The 21,028-nt window shown below is 44.0% G+C and overlaps 1 protein-coding gene across 6 annotated transcripts in view; it reads right to left on the bottom strand.

Annotated features, from left to right (window-relative positions):
• MTMR3 (myotubularin related protein 3) overlaps positions 1–9,322 on the bottom strand; it is an 85,082-nt gene extending 75,760 nt beyond the window's left edge. For 3 of the 6 annotated variants that reach the window (XM_080649654.1, XM_080649655.1, XM_080649657.1), the window contains exon 1: positions 9,083–9,288. The gene's annotated coding sequence lies outside the window, so the exon portion shown is untranslated. Of the gene's footprint in view, positions 1–9,082 lie in introns of all 6 variants that reach the window. The other 3 variants (XM_080649653.1, XM_080649656.1, XM_080649658.1) reach the window with 2 other exon arrangements.
• Between the last annotated feature and the right edge of the window lie 11,706 nt (positions 9,323–21,028).

The following is a 21,028-nucleotide window of genomic DNA, read 5'->3' as shown; positions in this document are numbered from 1 at the left end:
TCAAATGAACTTGAAGAATGAATAAACAAACTGTGGTACATCCTATAGGAATACTACATAACAATAAAAAGTAGTAACTGACACGCAAAATATAGATATCTCAAATTGCATTATGTTAAATAAAAGAAGCCAGAGTCAAAACGCTACATAGTACATGATTCCATTTATATGAAATTCTGGAAAAGACAAAATTATAGTAACAAATCAGTAGTTATCAGACACTGAGGGCAGTAGAAGGGGCTGACTCCAAAGGGTCAGGAAGAAATTTTTTTGAGGTGATGAAACTATTCTCTATCTTGATCGTAGCAGTGTTTCCGCCTTGGCTGGGTAGCTCAGTTAGTTAGAATATCATTCTGATAAGCCAAGGTTGTGAGTTTGATTCCCAGTCAGGGCACATACAAAAATTAACCAAAGAATTTATAAATGAATGGAACAATAAATCAATGTTTCTATTTCTCTCTCCCCCTTTCTCCCTCTCCCTCATTCTTTCCTGCCCTCCCCTTCCTCCCTCTCTCTCTCCTCCTTCACCCCCACTCTGTTTCTCTCTCAAAAAAAAAAAAAAAAATCATGTTTCCAAAACTTTCAGAACTGTACTCAAAGAGTTTTACTGTATATAAATTATACCTTAGTTTAAAAAAATTTTAAACCATAGAATCTTAATTATTGGTCTGAAAACAAGGACCAGATGCTACTTAAGCAACCAAAGCAGAAACATTAACCCTTGTTAGATCTGCTTCCAAGTTTGAAAACTCCCTTCTATTAACATTTTGCCTAGAAATCTAAACAATATCTGTAAAATAGTCTTAAATTCCCTTAGGATTAAAAATATTTTTTAAAAGAAAACTACCTACAGCTTTGTCGAGGGAATAAAACTCAAGACATAAATATTAACATCAATCTTTCCCAAAACCATGATGGTCACAACAAATGAGGTTACTCTCCTAATTTGGCTTCAAAAAGCCAAAATTTTACTTCACAAAACCTTTTTAACATTCGTCTAAAATCTTTAAGTGCTTTTACTTAATTAGGCATTATAGTAAAATCGTTAAAATAAAAATTCAGGTTCAAGCCCTATTCGTTTTGGCTCAGTGGATAGAGCGTCGGCCTGCGGACTGAAAGGTCCGAGGTTCGATTCCAGTCAAGGGCACATGCCCGGATTGCGGGCTTGATCCCCAATAAGGGGCATTCAGGAGGCAGCCAATCAATGATTCTCTCTCATCATTGATGTTTCAATCTCTCTCTCCCTCTCCTTCTCCCTTCCTCTTTCTGAAATCAATAAAAATATATTTTTTTAAAAGTTCAGATTCAAGCCCTAACCGGTTTGGCTCAGTGGATAGAGCGTCGGGCCTGCGGACTGAAGGGTCCCAGGTTCGATTCCGGTCGGGGGCATATACCTTGGTTGCCGGCACATCCCCAGTTGGGGGTGTGCAGGAGGCAGCTGATCGATGTTTCTCTCTCATCGATGTTTCTAACTCTCTATCCCTCTCCCTTCCTCTCTGTAAAAAATCAATAAAATATATATAAAAAGAAAAAAAAAGTTCAGATTCAAGAACTCAAATACCTAGGCAAGTTATTTAACCTCATTTTGCCACACTTTCCACATCAGTAACACTGGAATAATTCTAGCTACCTCTGAGAATAATCCCAGACAATTAAATGAGTTAATACATGTAAATCATTTAGAATAGTGCCTGGCATATTTATGTAAGCCTCAGGAAGTTTTAAGCTAATACAAATGAATGATGTTAATAATCAATCATCCACTGTGTGTCTTTGGACAAATCATTTTACCTTTGTATATCATAATTCTGCTCTATAAGGTAAAAGACCTAAATTCAATGGCCTAAAGGCCCAACTGGTAGTAATACTATTGTATGTTCCTATAATTTTTACCTGAATTGCACCTAATCGCCCTGCAAAGATCAGGTATGATCCTTTTGTATAGAAAAATCTGACACCGAAATAAATTAAACAACTTGCCCAAAGATATAGTAAGGTGAAGGCATAGCCAAGATGGAGGTATGGTATTCTGAGATTCCTCAAAACTGTTCTCTCCAAAAATTTTAGTCCTCCATCAACTCCTTCCCTTCTGAGCATTAATTCCTTTTAATCTAAGATTCATCTTGGAAAGTTTGGCCTGCGAAACCATTTTTTAAAAGTTAAAGGCTCAGGCTCTTCCAAATGGAATTAGAGTGACAGGTTAATTGTGGCACTTTGCAAGCAAAGGAAAGCAAGTAGCAATTATTCATCCCTCTACTCAGTCTCTAACACTTAAGCTCTTAGAAAATAAGGATATGTTATAACTGAACTGCTTTCCATAAAACATAGGCATTTTAAAATATACTCTAGGCCTGACTGAATAGCTCAGTTGGTTAGAATCATCCCAATATGCCAAGGTTACGGGTTCCATCCCCGGTAAAGGCACATATAAGAAGCAACCAATGAATGCATAAATAAGGGGAACAACACATCGATGTTTCTCTCCACTCTCTCTAAAAAAATAAAACATACTCTATGCGATATCAGCTCTTCACATTTAAGAGAAATACACTTACTTAGAATGTTTCCTACCCTATTATTTGCCCTTTTCTAAATTCAGTCACCTCAACAATGACAAAAGGTATCAAACTGATGCTTTATGAATAAGGTTTATATGTTGGCCTTTATTGTAGCCATGACTCTCAACAGCATGGGACACTTTAAAGACAGACTATCAGAATCCAACTAGGCTGGACCATCTGCAGAGCTAGTGGAAATGCCCCCCAAAAAATCATCCATGAAAGCCCAACAATAAATCGTAAGAGTCTAAAGCCGTGATATCCACAGCAGAGTATAATATACATCAAGGAGTACCCAAGAAGCTCCACTGGAGTAAAGGAGAAAAAGAATTTTTTAGCTTTATTTTTAATTCTCACCCTTGTTAATTTTTTTGGCGGGAGGGGTATATTTTATAAGGTACACAATAACCAGTTACTATACATATTGTTGGTCAATTAAATAAGTACTTAAAGATTGAGGATTAATGCTCAAAACTTTTTTTTTTTACTGTTGGGATGAACCATCAAAAAGTTTAGAGACCACTAAAGTACTCCTTGTCACCGCACTTTCATTTTTACCTGCCCCGTCCACAGAGTTAAGCTGTAAAGGCTAAAACCTAATGTCAAACAAAAGAACAAACTATTTTAAGCTCCCACCACCAAGCTAAAAGATGATAAATCACTATCAAGAACATGTGGAGTTGGACACTAGTATACTGTTGCTGGATCTTTAAAATAAACATCTATCAATACAGTACCATGAGTATATTCAAATTTAAAATACACACCCTTTGACCAGATAAGCCCACTTTAAATATTTAGCCTAAGGAAATAGCATAGTTGTATAAAAAAAGTCCAAACCAATTCATCACAGCCCTGTTTGAAGAAAACAAAATTGAAAACGTCCATTAACAGGGAACTGCTATAAACTATGATGCATCCATATCACAGAACACTAAATACCCATTATGGGAACATCTATTGGACATGGAAAGTTGTTGTGTAAATATTTCAGTAGATAATGTGTAAGAAAAAAAAAAAAAGAATTACCAAATTATTACATCTAAGTGTGATTATGGATTACCTCTACTTTTTTAATTCCCCTGGGTTATCTCAATTCTTGTTTTTTTGTAGTTTTTAATTTCCATACTGAATGTGTACTGTAGCCTTTATAAAATAACACTTCCTAAAATTTGAAATTTAAATGGGATTAAGTTAAAATTCCTTACTGTTGCCCTAGGGCCGTGGTCGGCAAACTGCGGCTCGCGAGCCACATTCGGCTCTTTGGCCCCTTGAGTGTGGCTCTTCCACAAAATACCACGGCCTGGGCGAGTCTATTTTGAAGAAGTGGCATTAGAAGAAGTTTAAGTTTAAAAAATTGGGCTCTCCAAAGAAATTTCAATCGTTGTACTGTTGATATTTGGCTCTGTTGACTAATGAGTTTGCCAACCACTGCCCTAGGGCACTTCCAAAAACTTTTTCCTTATCTTTATACCTATTCTCTCCAAATGTAAAATTAATCAATATACTTATAACTCCTTACATTTTGTCAGATTATCAATCGATGGATAATTCAGAGGACTAAATGAATTTATATTTCTCTTCTGCAACTAAACTATCAGAGCATTTGCTACAAAATAAATTAAATTTAGAACCCAGAGAAATGAAATCAGGAAAGTGTGCTACATGCTACTATCTCTCATAATGAAATCAGTCTAAACATCATGTAAAGACACAAACAGGCACATGAGAGACCCACGCCTGGACATATCCAAGATGATCTGTAGTGGTCAGCAACAAGACAATACCTAAAGGAAACAGTGAGTAAGAACATTAGCGTAAGTTTATGTCTTACCTTTGTTCATTAGATCAACAATTTATAACAGAGTTATGAGATATTTCACCTTTAAAAGAATACTGTAGCTTTAATTTAACCCAACTTCACAATTTCCTTATAGTTTTTCATTTGTCTTGTGCCTTATAGACAGTCATCGTAACTATAAAGTCTAGGTACCTTGCCCTTAAGCAACTGCTTCAAAGTTTTACCACAACGCAAGAAAAATATACTTTACCTTGCAACACAGTAAATATATAATCATATATTTAAAAAATAAACAAGTTTCCCAAATCAACACATACTTTCACCACTTGCGATGTGCTGATATTTCTATTTCTTTTTTTAATGCTTTATTTATTTATTTATTTATTTATTTATTTATTAATCTGTGCGAGAGGAAAAATAACATCTATCGGTTGCTCCTGAATGGGCCTCCGACTACGGATGAATCCAAAACCTGAGTATGTGCCCTGACCAGGATCTAAATCCACCACCTCTTGGTGTACAAGACAACACTCCAACCAACTGAGCCACACCGGCCAGGGCTTAATGCTTTTTTAAATCACCATATTTATTTCATTACCCTGTGGCGTTGCCACCTGCCATTTAGAAAAGATAGCACTACAACTTTACACAGAATGTACTAAACTCCTTGACTACCACCTTCCACCACAGTGCCATTATAACAAAATGGGTGAAATCCAGCAAGTCTATTCCAAATGCAAAACCTGGCACAAATGTGAGACATCCCAGATCTTTCTGAAGTTCCCGCAACACTGTGACTATTCCTATTGGCAGATGGGATACAAGTGCTGAAAGGTTTCTCCAGGCAAAGTACAGAAACAGAAATCTTTTGTTGTCGTATCAGTTACATTAGTAAAATCTGCACTTGAGAATGCCTAGCAAGTTTACCATTGCTCCACAAACCAACTCTTCCAAGAAAATAAAAGAGGATCCTACCACAGTAAGATGCTAATATCATCCCCTTACATTTTTAGATTGCTTTCCATCATTTCATTCGATCCTCCCCGACACCCACCGAGATAGAGAAGTTGGTGTTCTTCCATTACTAATCAGGGAAGTGAAGCTCAAAGGCCTTACCTGGGCTTGCCAGCAACAGCACAGCTAATGCGGAGCACAAACTACACTCGAACCCAGGACTTACTGATTTATCCACGCTCATGCTACAACTGTTTTCATTTTAAACATCGGATACAAATGTGAACTTAAAAGGTATGTTAAATTTCTAGATACAAAAGTAAAGATGAAAGCATGATACCAATACTGATATCATAAAATTAAGATTAAAAAATAGTAATGAATGTTAACAATTTCAGTAGCCTCTTGATTTACTGGGAATCCTAGTTCAAGTCAATACAGATTTGGTTTCATACTTTGTCTTTGGTCAACGTTTCACTGATTATAAAATTACATATAAACTCACCATAGAAAATTACAGAATTGGGTGGTCTGTAAGAAACTGGCCACATAACTTGCACAAACTTCCCCCAAACCATTCTTAAGCTTGTGTCTTCACACTAAATTATGAAGTTCCCTATGTGAAATCCGTTTTGATTTCATCACTAAGTGAATTACAACAGCATAAGCATGTTGTTTCTGCATTAATACTTGCAACATGCACTCAATTTCCCGAGCACTTTTGAACAACATCTAAAATTCATAAGCTTAAAGGCAGAATCCAAGGCAGAATGTTCCTTTTTTAGTTAAAAAGGCTCATGTACCTTTCAGATGAATACCAACTTAATTACAAATTATTAAAGATTTGGAGAATCAAGCTGAAGGAACTACTTGAGATCAAGGAATAGAACCCTTTAATTGTATAGATGAAAAAACTGAGGCCCAGATGTGACATTTCCAACAGTAATCACGTAGTCAATTAATAATGGCTCAGCCCCGCCAGTGTGCTGTGTTGAGCATGGACCTATGAACCAGGTCAATTCCTGGTCAGGGCACATGTCTGGGTTGCAGGCTACATCCTCAGTAGGGGATGTGCAGGAGGAGATCAATCAATGATTCTCTCTCATCACTGATGTTTCTACCTCTCTCTCCCTCTCCCTTCCTCGCTGAAATCAATAAAAATATATTTTTAAAACATCCTTAAAAAAATGACACAAACTCTCCGCCAAATCTACCGTTTCCAATTATTCTAAATGTCTCTGCATCTAATAAAATGTGATCCTTAAAAAAGTCACTAACACCTAAAAAATTTAAGACACATTTTTTTAAAGACACATTTAAGATCCAAAAACTAGGGGACAGGATAGTGTCCAATGACAGTCTTTAGAAAAACAATCTCTTGAAGAACTCAAAGTTACAAACTACCTGAGCTAAAAACTGGCTCTTCACTCCAGTGCAAGAAAGATACCAGGTAGCTTTTAATAACTAACGTTATCAACCACCTTAACAGCTCTTTTTCCCATCTCAATACTACTCATCTACTCCACAAACACCTGAGGGCGGATTATGCGGGAGCTCCGGCTAAGCACTGGAGAAACCCAGGGGCTGAGCAGACACGGTCCTTGTAAAGCACAACTGCGTGCACTCGCCCTCCCCCTCTGCAGTATGAATACCTCCTTCACAGCTCAGCATGCCACTTGACCACAGGAGGTGTTAGCCGGAACTCCAAGAGATCGAAAAACTGCCTTTACCACTCCTCATGGCCTGGGCACACTTCAAGGACTTTACACAATAAGCCTTCCTGGTTCACAACCCTAGTCTCAAAAAACTGCTAACTCACCCACTTCCCCTCACTTCACTAGAAACTTGAGCCAGATGGTCTAGGAGCGACCAGGATTTGGGATGATGGGAAGCACCTTACTGCCTCTCCCTCTCTGCTTCTTTCCATGACTAGATCCTTCCATGTTCCTCTGAATGCACCCCCAGTGGAGCAGTACCTAACTTACCAAGTGTGTTCCTAATCACCTGCGCAAGTAACTTTAGGAGATGGTCAATTCTGTTTTAAGTTTCTCCGGCTTCCCCTTCTTCCCTGCCTCTCAAATTCTTAAAGATCTATAAACCAAAAAAGCAGTCTCACCAAAACTGGAATTAATGAGAATCACCTGGAATACTACAGGGGGACCTAAAGCAGAACTTCACACACCTGGCTGCCCAGAATCCTTCGGGGAGCTCTGCAAGGACCGAGTCCCAGGCCCCTCCTTCAGAGGCTGTCATTCACGTGGTCAGCCGGGGGCCCGGGAATCCGCATTTCAGGCCGTTTATCCTATTTCTGATGACCGAGGTGTTTAACTAGGTAAGTCCTGAGCTAGAGAACCTGGCCTACAAGCTGAGAAACTTGGGTCCTCCGGTGGCTTGCCATTCACGACAAGCGGGCTGCACCTCGGTGCTGATCCCATGAAGGGCTCCGGGTCATCTGACAACGAGGGAGGTGATTAGAGCTGAAAGAGGCCTTCTTAGGCGGCCAATCTAAAATTCTAGAACCCTCCAATTTTGGTTTAATATCACATACTGGGCTGGGCTGACTCAAAACAGTGTCATTCTGTGAGCTCTTCTACCCAGCCAAGTCACAGGCCTCCTCCTGCATCCCACCAACATGCCTGACTTCACAGCCAGGGCCTTGAATCTGAAAAGGAGAGGTCCCCATCACCTCTCGATGTACAAATCACAAGCATTTTACATTAAAAAAAAAAAAAAGCCATCTCGTGTAATACAACCCAGGCCTCCATGGAATTACCATCCACATAATGAGAAACTACGCTGAACCTCAACTAGAAGATTATGCGCACTTTTCATTCTTTGTTAAAAAAAAAAAAAAAAAGATACGATCGGATAACAAAGTGAATTATCAAGACGCTAAAAAAAAAAAAAAAAGTCAAGAATTCAGGTCTCACTCTGGAAAAGCCACCTCAACATCAATCCCTAACTTGTGGCTCATGTGGGAAACTCACAGGTGAGGTCAGCAGACCCCAGAGGAGTTTATTAAAGTGGAAGTGACCCCATTATTTACCCCATCACTTGGAGGTAAAGTTTTCCAGCCCGGAGCACAAGCAACAATATGCTCGCAGGGGGCCTCTGCCCCGCGGTGCAATCCCGAGCAGGCAGCACGGTTTCCACCTCAGCGAGAACACTGTCATCTTGGGCAGAGCTGCTTGACCCGTGTTCCCCGGGCTTTCCGCGGCCGCCTCCGAACCATCCCTCCCACCCAAGTACTCCCAGGTCCGGAGGATGCCCTGCCACACAGTCCGGCGGCCACTCCTCCTTCCCACAAGTCCCAGGCCCGCGCCGCTCGCCACGGGGGCTCCCCTGGCTTCTGGCCACAGTGGGCGCCCCAAAACCCGATCCGGGCGAGCGGTGCACACTCACCTCCCGGGGGTCCGCGGGCATTTATCCGGACGCTCCGGGGGTAGCGCTTCACACCCCTAAGCCCAAGGGCCCGTCCCGCCAAGTCCGGTAAGGCCGCCCCGGCCCCGGGAGCCCGCCTCCCTGGCGCCGAGGGTCCGGGCCGAGCCGGGCCACTGGGCTCCACTCCCCGCGCCTCCCCCTGGCGGCCGCCGCCGCCGCCGCCCAGAACACCCCTCTCTTAGGCCACGCACGCCGTCCACCGCCCCCCGCGGGCCACCACCTCCTCCAGAGGGTGACAGCCGCCGCTCCCCGGCCGAGGCCGGCCCCTCCTCCAGCTCCTCCTCACCCCCGGAGGAGACGGAAGGGGGGGCGGTGGTGGGCTCCTTACCGGGCGGCAGGACATGGTGAGGCCCGCCACGGCTCGGCCTCCTCCGCCACCCCACGAGGCTCCCAGCCAGGGCCGGCGGGGGGCAGCGCCTGGGCCGCTGGAGCGTCTCGTCGGGGTGCTCCTCCGCCGTCGCCGCCTCCTCCTCACAACCACAACAACATGGCGGCAGCGGCCACACAGAGCGCGCTCCCGACGCCGGGCCGGGCGCGGGGGCGCGCGCGCACGCTCGGGCCTTCAGCTGGCGGTCGGGAAAAGAAGGCGGGCCGACGCGGGTTGGGAGGGGGCGGGGCCCTGGTCGTTGGTCACGCCCCCTGGAGGTGGGCGGGGCTTCGGAGCGTAGGAATGCCCGCGGCGCTGGAAAGGCTGGCGGAGAAGCCCAGCTGGAGAGGGACGGACAAACAGGTGGTCCTACCGATTTGGGGGGAGGCGGATTTCCCTACCTCTGCAGCTCTCTAGACAAGACAACGCCTCACTCTACTTAACCAGGGAACTAGAACAACAGTACACAGTATTAAAGCTAATTTAATAAAAGCATGTAAGTTTAGTGAACTCAAGGTTCCGCTTATATACCATTTCAAACTGCTTCCACTAAAGCTCAGCTGGATGAAGTGAGCGCAAACAAAAAAAAAATATATTGTAACCCATCCAAAACAGCCTGCAGAATTTTACATACCGGGACTGAATGACCTCAGGCCCTAACAGGTTCACCTCCACAGAGTTGCATTTTAACATTACACCCTTGACTTGATGGAAAATGTCTGAGAGAACCAGTCAAATGAGATCTATCCTTGCATTTGGTGTATTGTTGTTGTTTTTGTTTCCCACAGTACTCTCTGCAATGATTTAACCATTTTATCATGTTTATCCATTACAATGTAAAAGCTGCTTGAAGATAAGGATCTTGTTTGTTTTGTTATCCCCAGCATCTAGAACTTCGCATGACAAGTAATGGGCAGCCAAATTTCTTGGTTAACTACTTGCTAATATTTATTTATACAGCTCACCTAATTGAATCTTCACAGCTTGAATATGTAGATACTCTCATATCTTATCTCCATTTTACGGATTAACAAACTGCAGCCCAGAATAGCTGCAACTAAAACAAAATTCAAATCCAAACCCAACTGACAACAGAAATTATGCCTCACTGTCCACTTTGTGGCATCGTCACCTGAAATAAAATCCCAAGTAAGAAATTACATTCATTCGAGTTCAAAGTTAGGAAAGGATTTGCTTTACTCTCACAGAAACAGATGTTCTTCCTTTCTGTTATGCAGGCTGATTGTGTATCATCTCATCTTGGCTTCCAGAAAGCCCTCGGCTATATTTGAAGCTCAGTGGTGGCCTACTGCTGGCCTTTGGGGTGGGGGGGGGGAGAGGTACACATATTAACGGTGGTTTTTCCCATCTCAACTTTGCACTTCTATTTATTATTTTCACTTGTCCTCATTTCCCCTTTCTGTTCTATGATTATAGCCTTCATGGAACAAGAGAGGAAGTATTAAGTGCCCAGGATAGATGAATGTCAAATAAAATACACGGTTTCCCACCTGTTCCTCCAGGTTCCCATCAGTTTCCATCTCCTCTGGGTACAAGTTCTGCTACCCACACCTCCGCTCAGGCAAGGCTGGAGGATGGGTTTCTATAGTGCGGTGGCCTCTGCTTGGATCAAAGCCAGCACCTGACTCCAGAGCAGCTCCCCCAATGAGGAGGCTCAGGACAAAGATTCAGCCAATAGGCTGTCGGATTCCACTCAGCCAATCCCACAGTTCCCCAGGGGAACCCACAAGGAGAGGGCGGATTGTTGGCCTATCACTTTAACCTGTCTTTAGGCAGACTATCGCGTTTGTTTCTAATCTGGACTAAGGAATTTTAAAATGAATCTTCAACTAAGATAGAGGACGCAAGAGGTATTTCTCTGTTATTTATGCCTCCTCGGTCTCATAATCACTAACATGGATTGAACCTTAAGATGTGCTGACGCGATATGAGTGCTTTACATGTACCGCTAATGTCACTTTAACAACCCAATTAGCAGGTATTGTTACTCTCCCTCATTTTACCTAGGAGGATCAGGGTTCGAATTCAGATGATTTGATTCCCAGAGCATGCTTTCAAACTTCATACCGACCCTCATTCCCACTGCTGCCCACCTGCTTGCTGTTAAGGCAGATCTTTGTAGATTGTCTCTGAGTAAGAAACTGTTGCCTGGCCTTGAAAACTCACTTCGAGGAAAGGAAGATGCTCTGCCTCTAAAGACAAATTTGAATCTCAGTGCCTCCACCTGTTCTTTATTTCCCTCTCCTGTGCCTCCGTTTCCCCATTGGCCCTGTGGGGTGCTAATCACTACATTCCTCACCTCACCTGAGTTTGAGAACTTTTTGTACCCTACAAAAAAGTCAGACCAGTGGATGGCATCTGAGGGGACTTTGGCTGAAAACAAAACCCTAAACTTTGTGTGATGCGTCAAGAAAAAAAAAAGATAGAAAACTAATCCAGGCTCAAAGGACTTCTTTTTTTTTTTTTTTTTAATATATTTTATTGATATTTTACAGAGAGGAAAGGAGAGGGATAGAGAGCTAGAAACATCGATGAGAGAGAAACACCGACCAGCTGCCTCCTGCACACCCCCTACTGGGGATGTGCCCGCAACCAGGGTACATGCCCTTGACCGGAATCGAACCCGGGACCCTTCAGTCCGCAGGCTGACGCTCTATCCACTGAGCCAAACCGGTTTCGGCACAAAGGACTTCTTGCTGCCCTAGTTCTCACGTGAGGGGCCCCCTCGACCCCACTGACCTCCCTCCCCTCCTCCTGCTACCCTTTCGGCCTCCTTCCGCCTGCTATCTTCAAAGCTGAAACTGTTCTTCCAGCTGCTCAGGGACTCTTTGAAGTAGCCTAGGACAGATGGAAGGTTGAGTGATGGAGGTTTCCCAAGGTCAAGCAGGGCCCCTGGAAGGCGGAGTCCCTCAAGCCTCCAAAATGCAACCTTCTCAAAACTTGGTCCTGCTGCTTAATGACCGAAGTCATTTCCCCTTCAGTGGGTGCTTTGTGTGGATTATCCCGGCCTCTCATAACCCCTCATCATCTCCTTGACCTCCCAGCCCAGCAGACAGGGTAACTGGGACTCTCAGCTTTCGAGAAACCATTTGCCCTCGGGTCAGATGGAAACTAGAATTGGACCCACATTGATGTGATTCAAATCTCCAGAGGTTTTTTTTTTTAAGGATCCACACTGCAGCCCTACTGCTGGGGTGGATCAGCTGACCTCAAGTTCAGCATACAGCAAGGGGCTTCAAAGTGGGGTCCCCGGGTCCCTAGGGAGCCCTGAGACTCTTTCAGAGACCCAGGTGGATCCAAACTATTTTAATGATAATACTAAGAAATTATTTACCTTTTCTTTTCTTTTTTTAACCATGTTGACATTTGCACTGGCGGTGCAAAGGCAGTGGTGGTAAAATCGGTGGCACAAATCCAGGCAGTGGTACCCATCGGTACTAGCAGCCATTATCTTCTTCACTAGCATGCACTGGTAGTCAACAAAATGCTGGTTTCACTTAAGAATGTCCTCGACAAAGCAGTAAAAAAAAAATTAATTTTATTAACTCTAGGCCTCTGAATACAAGTCTGTAATAGTCTCTATGATTAAATGGAAATTACGCATAAAGCACTTTGTTTCAGTGTTTTATTGAGGTGAAATTCAACGAGCATAAAATGAACCATTTTAAAGTGAGCCATTCAGTGACATTTAGAACATTCACCATATTGTGCAACCACCACCTCTACCCAGTTCCAAAACCCTTTCATCACTCTAAAATAAAACCCTGTGCCATTCATCAGTTACTCCCCACACAGAAAGCATTTTTGCTACGTGCAGTACAGTGGTTGTCTCAGGGAAAGCATGTGTGCGAGTGTTTGAGTTGCAAGCTGAACTAGCCTCTTTTATTAGGGGGAGAAACGGAGCCAAAAAAAAAAAAAACAACAACAACCCTATTTTTACTTTGTTTGAAAGAATGGTCAACATGCAGACTACAGTTATTCAGACTTGGATATTTGGCAGGCAGTTTCTTTAAAATGTACGAAATGAACTTGTCACATGAAGTAAAACAGCTGATAGTATTTGTTGCCAATGGTACAATTCTAGCTTAATTAAAATTTTGGAAAACTTGAATGTTCCACCATGAACTTGACAGTTTTCTAATCCCTGATATTTTTACTGCTTAGATTGCGGTGATATTAGCAAAAGTCCATTTTTGATATTGTATCTGAAATGTGCCAATGTTTGAAAAAGCTGCATAACCCAGTGAACCAATATTTTCCAAATGACCAGTGCGTGAAGTTACCAAATCATGCCTGAATAAAAGATCCATTCAAAGTGCAAGATAAATCAGTGGTTTCAGAGTACAAAAACAAAATCATTCCTACCAATCTGTGCAACTAAACTTTAAGAAACTACTACTTATCAAGTTTTAGTGTGATACCAAATAAGAATAACCACAATTATCTTAATTGTATGAGGCTGGATTATCTTCATTTATTTAAACTAAAACATGTTGCCACAGATAATGCAGAAGCAAAGATGAGAATGCAAAATTCTCCTATTAAGTCAAACTCTAATGAGACCTGCAAATACATAAAACAATGCCATTCTCACTAAATTTTTGTGTTGCGAAGTAGTTATTTTTCATAAAGGCATGGTTTTATGCTAATGCAGTGGTCGGCAAACTCATTAGTCAACAGAGCCAAATAGCAACAGGATAATGATTGAAATTTCTTTTGAGAGCCAAATTTTTTAAACTTAAACTTCTTCTAACGCCACTTCTTCAAAATAGACTCGCCCAGGCCGTGGTATTTTGTGGAAGAGCCACACTCAAGGGACCAAAGAGCCGCATGTGGCTCGCGAGCCACGGTTTGCCGACCACTGTGCTAATGTCATAGGTTTACAATATGTTCTCAATCATGTTATTTTGATATGTGAATAAATCATTTACTATATTGTCAGTGTTAATTCCTAGCAAGGTAAATATCAACTGACATCACTTACATAAACAAGAGCTCTGTAGGGACCTCAGTAATTTTAAAGAAACCAATAAGTTTGAGAACCAATTAAAGTATTCATTGGAATGTCTCAACCCCAAAGGCTTTTTTAGTCGGTACATGGATTTTTTTAATTTAAATAGTTATGTTTAATATATATATTTGGAAAAGTATAACAGATCAAGCTTAGTATCACAGATCTCTTTGCTTAGGATGAAGCTAAATTTACTTAAAATTACGAATTGGTTTAAAGAAAAACATGAAGTAAATATTAGTACAAAGCTAATTATACTTAATGGCTCAGTGCATAGCGAGTCAGCCTGTGGACTGAAGGGTCCCCGGTTCAATTCCAGTCAAGGGCACATGCCTGGGTTGCCAGCTTGATCCCCAGTAGGGGGCCTGCAGGAGGCAGCCGATCAAAGAATCTCTCTTCTCTATCATCATTGATGTTTCTCTCTCTCTCCCTCTCCCTTCCTCTCTAAAATCAATTAAAAAATATATATTTTTTTAAAGAAATGAATGAGGATAGTATCCAAATGACTGAATTTGGGGAAACACTCAAATAGTGATTGAGTTTTTAATGAGGCAGACCTGTGCCACCAGACCTTACTATGTGGGTCACTCCATCCAGAAAATGAATGACTGGGGGGGGGGGGGGGTTACTTGAGTTCACAGAGGTGCTCAGTAGATGTGCCTCCACCCTGTTCCCCTCCCAGGCAGAGGTGCCTGGCAGCGCAGTCAGGGAAGGCCTGCTGCAATGGGAGGTGAGAGGCCTGGATTCCTGACCCAGCTGACTCATGGTCTGACCTGACCCCACCCTCGGGGCCTCAGTTTTCTCATCCGGAAAATCACAGGCTGCGATGTCATCTTCTCTTCAGAGCCTCCCAGTCTTGCCAACCATTCTCTGATGAAAGGATCAGACTTACCTTGTTTGATTATTGCATCAGAGCATCACAGAATTGCAGCTGGAAAGAACTCAAGAACTCCCAAAGCCTTCCGGGTAGGCCCCCCCACACACCCCCAAATTACAATAAATGAAGAAACTGAGGCCTAGAGAAGTTAACCAGTCAAGCAAGCTGCTTCGTCACATGGCGGGGACTTGGGGGAGGCGGGCTGTGGCCAGGTACTGCCCCAGGGTTCCGTGGGGAAAGGACAGTGCTTCCTCTACCCTTGGATCAATAACTTCCTCACACCTTAACAAGTAAGCCGCGCTTCCGCTGGGAATACAAACCTCGCTTCAGTTTGAGAAAATCGTGCTGTTTGGTTGGGAACACTGTGTTAACCACGTTGATGGATGGATGGATTGCTCCGCGTTACTAACTCCGCCTTTGAAAGGCCGGTCCTGCTACTCCTCCTTCCCCCAGAGAAGGCAGAGGAGATGAAATGGACAAGAACAGGATGGAAAGGGATTGCCAGGGAGGAGGACCCTGGGACCCTTTCCTCCTCCCTCTCCTCTCCCTGCCCTCTTGATGTTAGACAATACACCCGTTTCAGCGCCCAGCTTGCTCTACCCAAAGCTTCCCTGCAGCCTGGGCCAACTCGCAGCCACAAATAGAACCAGAATCCACTGAAAATAGCTCCTCCTCCCTTCTGCCCAGAGTTTCCAAGTGCCGGCGGGGATGCCCTGCCCCCATCAGCCAGGCCCCAAGCAGGGAACTCAGGTAGAGAAACACCAAGGCCACACGTGGGAACCATCTCAGGCTGACTCCTGGCTCAGCTAAGCCGGTGTGGCTCAGTGGTTGAGCGTGGGCCTATGAACCATGAGGTCACGGTTCCATTCCTGGTCAGGGCACATGGCCAGGTTATGGGTTTTTTGTTATTGTTGTTGTTGTTTTATTTTATTGATTTTTTTTTTTTTTTACAGAGAGGAAGGGAGAGGGATAGAGAGTTAGAAACATCAGTGAGAGAGAAACATCGATCAGCTGCCTCCTGCACACCCCCCACTGGGGATGTGCCTGCAACCAAGGTACATGCCCTTGAGCGGAATCAAACCTGGGACCCGTCAGTCTGCAGGCCAATGCTCTATCCACTGAGCCAAACCAGTTAGGGCCAGGTTATAGTCTTTTTTTTTTTTTTTTTTTACAGTATCCTGCTTTTTATTTTATTTTTTAAAATATATTTTATTGATTTTTTACAGAGAGGAAGGGAGAGGGATAGAGAGTTAGAAACATCGATGAGAGAGAAACATCAATCAGCTGCCTCCTGCACACTCCCCACTGGGGATGTGCCCGCAACCAAGGTACATGCCCCTGACTGGAATCGAACCTGGGACCCTTGAGTCCACAGGCCGACGCTCTCCACTGAACCAAACTGGTTAGGGCGGCCAGGTTATAGTCTTGTTCCCCAGTGTGGGGTGTGCAGGAGGCAGCCGATCCATGCTTCTCCCTCATCATTGATGTTTCTCTCTCTCTCTCCCTTCCTCTCTGAGATCAATAAAAATATATTTTAAAAAAGCACTGGCTCAGTGCCAGTACCAATGGGTGCTTTAGTTCTCAGCCACTCATGCAGATGAGACTCAGAGAGGCAAGGGGCTTGCCCAAGGCCACGGCCACACAGCCAGTGGGAGGTGAAGCTCGAGTCCACACGGTTAACCACTGCACAACGCTCGTGTCTCTCTTTCCCCCAAGGCCTCCGCACCAACTGGCTTCATTCCGATCCCTGAGGCAGTGGGGAGCTCAAGCCTTCCAGACCCTCCTTTAACAACGGGGGGAAACTGAGACTCCGAGAGAGGGAAGTCTTGCCCAAAGGCGCTCAGAAAACAAGTAAAGCAAGTACCCAGGTCTCTCAGCTCAGAGGCCAATGTTTTCTGCAGAGGTTGAAGCAAACAGAGGCTCGCTTGTTCCTTTTATGTAGAAGCCCCATGGGTCTTTTTCTTTTTCTTTTTCTTTTTTTTTCACGTTTCAACCTCCTCTCGTTTCCCACTGGAGCAGAGAGCCCGCCCCAGACACCCGTCTGGCAGCCAGGCATCCTGAGATTACCTCCTCATCCCCCTCTGCTCAGGGTGTTTAATGTTCTAGGGGAAGAGAGCAAACAGCAGGGCATAAATCATGGGTGACACAGGCTGGCTTTCTCCTCTGCTGAATGAGAAGCAGACAAGACCCAGCAAGGGAAGAGAATGAACAGGGATTTGCTGACTCATTTAAATCCAAGGTCCAAAAGCATACCTTTCTCCTACTCCTAGGAATGAGAGAAGTGTTTCTCTACCCCAAGACCCCCTTGGTTATAAAATAATTCTCCAAAATCGTCTTAACCTCTACAGGGATGACAAGAAAGACTAGAGTGAGGCCATGGACACTCTGGTGGGGAGGAAGTCCATTATTTGAGACGTGGTCAAGGGGTATGAGGTAGAATCTCACACCTAGTGTCAGAGGGTCTTGGTCCTATTCCCAGCTCCATCCACACCTCTAGGCAGTGGTCGGCAAACTCATTAGTCAACAGAGCCAAATAGCAACAGGACAACGATTGAAATTTCTTTTGAGAGCCACATTTTTTAAACTTAAACTTCTTCTAACGCCACTGCTTCAAAATAGACTCGCCCAGGCCGTGGTATTTTGTGGAAGAGCCACACTCAAGGGGCCAAAAAGCCGCACGTGGCTCGCGAGCCGCAGTTTGCCGACCACGGCTCTAGGGAGTCTGCTGAGCTGCCTCAATCTCCCCAATGTGTCTGAGAATCAAGGAGTCCCAAGAGTGCACACACTCACTCAGTGAATCTCTTTGTTTATTGCAAATGTTTGTTGAGTCATCCCTTTGTCTAGCACCACGCCAAACTCTGCAGATGCCACAGCGACCAAGACAAAGCCAGGCCCTGCCTCCTTGGGACTTATAATCCAGTTGGCAAGACAGAGTCAACAGAAGGCCAGGTAAGTCCTTTGATGGAAAAGATACAGGATGTATGGCAACGATTAGGTCATACAGGGGTCCAGGCAACACTGATGCCGAAACTGCAAGTGTACAAGTGAATCAGGCAAAAGTAAGAAAAGGGGCGACTCGGGGTGAGGGAACAGCACATGCAAAAGACCCGCAGGCAAAAGAGAGCCAACCTATTCACTGACCAACCAATTGGAGGAAGTAGAGATTTATTTATTTATTTATTTTAAAAAATATATTTTATTGATATTTTACAGAGAGGAAGGGAGAGGGACAGAGAGCTAGAAACATCGATGAGAGAGAAACATCGATCAGCTGCCTCCTGCACACCTCCCACTGGGGATGTGCCCGCAACCAAGGTACATGCCCTTGACCAGAATCGAACCCGGGACCCTTCAGTCCGCAGGCCGACGCTCTATCCACTGAGCCAAACCGGTCTCGGCTTTTTTTTTTAAATAGGAAGTAGAGATTTATTTGGGCATCTTTCTCTGGGGCAGGCTTGCCATTCTAAGACTGGAATCTTGCCGAATTTCTATGATTTAATGCTGTGTTAACCATAGCGTATAGGCTGGATTCCATAAGAGCTGCATTCTTCTAATACTACAAATTCCTTCGTTAGCACCTCTAGGAAATAATCAGCCCCGTTCCAGCCAGTCTCTGGATGTTGACAGATCCTTTTATTGGCTGTATTCCATCTGTCTCCACGAATCCTACGTTCTTGACTTTTTTTTTTTTAGGTGGAGTGTTCTAGAACCTGACCCATACCATCATCCTTTACTCGGGCATCCATGGCATCCAAGTGCAGCTGGTGTGATCTGGAGGCCTCAGTGTTTCTGGGAAATTACAAAATTATATCCAACCAGAGAGAAAAAATAAATAAAGCATTAACATTCTCTAACGCCAGCCCAATGACATGGGAAATTGCCAAGAATGCCTCTGTGGGGAAAACTGGCTCTAACAGCAGGAAACGGGGTCAGAGATGTAGGTGGGAATGAGTCCTCACTTCCCACCAATGAGACTCAGGGAGGCTGGGTTCCTTGCTCAGGGTCCTGAAGCAAGGAAATGGCTGGGCCACCTTTCAAGGGATGGGCCTACGATTTCAGAATGTGTCTCTGAGGAATGATATTGCAGAGCTCTCACCAAAATCAGCAGAACACAACAAGAGTGTTCCAGCTCAATAAATTTAGGACATGCTGACTTTAACAAAGGTGACCAGGGTGTTTTCTTTGCTGCAGGACTTCTCAGAGCCTTGATACGCGGATATACATAGTGACCGTAAGAAAAGGTTGTGGAGTTTTCAGAGTTTCCGGAACTCATTTGAGCTAAGGAGTTGTTGTTTCTGGGAACCCTCCTTGGAACCCACTTTGGGAAATACTACACTAACTATGCCATGTTTTTGTATATAAAGGGAGTCCAATCTATGTGTTTTGGGTGGATGAATAGATGCATAATTGGACCATTCCCTTGTCATGTTACTTCAAGGATATGACATCCTCCCTTTCTCTGAGCCTCACTTTTATCTCTACAATAGGGACCAACAAACTTTTTCTGAAAAGGGCCAGGTAGTACATATTTTAAAATTTGCAAACCAAATATGACTCTATGGCATATTCTTTCTTTCTTTCTTTCTTTCTTTCTTTCTTTCTTTCTTTCTTTCTTTCTTTCTTTCTTTCCTTTCTCCCTTCCTCCCTCCCTTCCTTTCTTCCTTCCTTTCTTCCTTTCTGTCTTTTAAAAACCCTTTAAAATGTAAACATTATTTGAGATCTCAGACCATACAAAAATAGATGTGTGTGTGTGATGTGTGTGTGGGGGGGAGGGTAGGATTTGGGCCCAAGCCATTACCAACCCCTGCTCAACACATTAAGGTATGAGGAAATCCACTATATATTCTCCATTTTGTGATTTTATTTATTTATTCCTTTATTTGGCCCTCCTAAGCTGCCTTGGGAGGTAGGTCCTAAGCTTTACCCGCTGTCTAGGGGGAAAGCTGCTGTCCAAAGAATGAAAATGAGCCTCCTTTCCCGGGGAGGTCAGTAGCCAGACAAGGTTGAAATGGGGACCCTTGGATGCCAGTCCCGAGGACAAAACCGCTCAGCTCTGATGCTCAGTGGAAAAGACGTCCAACCTGCACGGTAGACCTGTAGCGTCTCGGCGATTTCTGTAAGAGAAGGGTTTGAGAGCAGGACCTGGGCTGAAGAGAGGGGCTAAGAAACGTCTCCAAGCTGCATTTGCAAGGCACATTGGCACAGCAAGCCCACCTTTCACTTACGGTGCGCGTTTGCTGTGGATGTTTGGGAGGAGCATGAGAGAGACTATGAGGTAACACTCCCAAACCATCCCTCACCTCCTACCTGTCCCTAAGACAGCGACGTGGACCAAGTTCACGGTTAACCACAGTGTAGCCCCCCTCCCCCGCCCCCGCTATCTCATTAGTCCACAAACTAATCCTGTGAGGCAGGTGATGTGATCTCCATTGAACAATAGAGAAGGGGAGGCTCCAGGCGGTTTGGTAACTCACTTACCTGCCCATCATCTCTCAGGTGATAAAAGATGGAATCACAGTTCAATGGCAGGTCTCCCTGGCTCCCAAGTCAGGGCCTGTTTTCAGACACTCTGCTGCTTTGGGCCACTTCCCTGTTTGAGTGATCAGGGTACTCACAGTCAATTTCTTACGCTTTCACACTTAATTACATAGAGCATTAGATTGTTTGATAAGTGCTTCCCATGTTAGTCTTCATTCAGTCTTTGTATAGATTGATTCCTTGTGGTTTTGGTGTGTTTTTTTTCACCCAAGTTCAATATTTGAGTCAAAATTGCTCTGGGATCTTGGCCCAGAAATAGATCCACACAAATATACCCAATTGATTTTTGACAAAGGTATAAAAGCAATTCACCAGAAGAAAGTGTTCTAAACAAATGGTACTGGTGTCATTGAACATTCATGGACAAAAAACAAACAAAACGCAAGACATTGACCTAAACCCGTGGTCGGCAAACTGCGGCTTGCGAGCCACCTGCGGCTCTTTGGCCCCTTGAGTGTGG

Source organism: Plecotus auritus (assembly GCF_963455305.1).
Source record: "Plecotus auritus genome assembly, chromosome: 13".
In the NCBI taxonomy this organism is placed as follows: Eukaryota; Metazoa; Chordata; class Mammalia; order Chiroptera; family Vespertilionidae; genus Plecotus; species Plecotus auritus.
The sequence above is the reverse complement of the archived record's forward strand: the minus strand, read 5'-3'. Positions and strand labels throughout refer to the sequence as shown.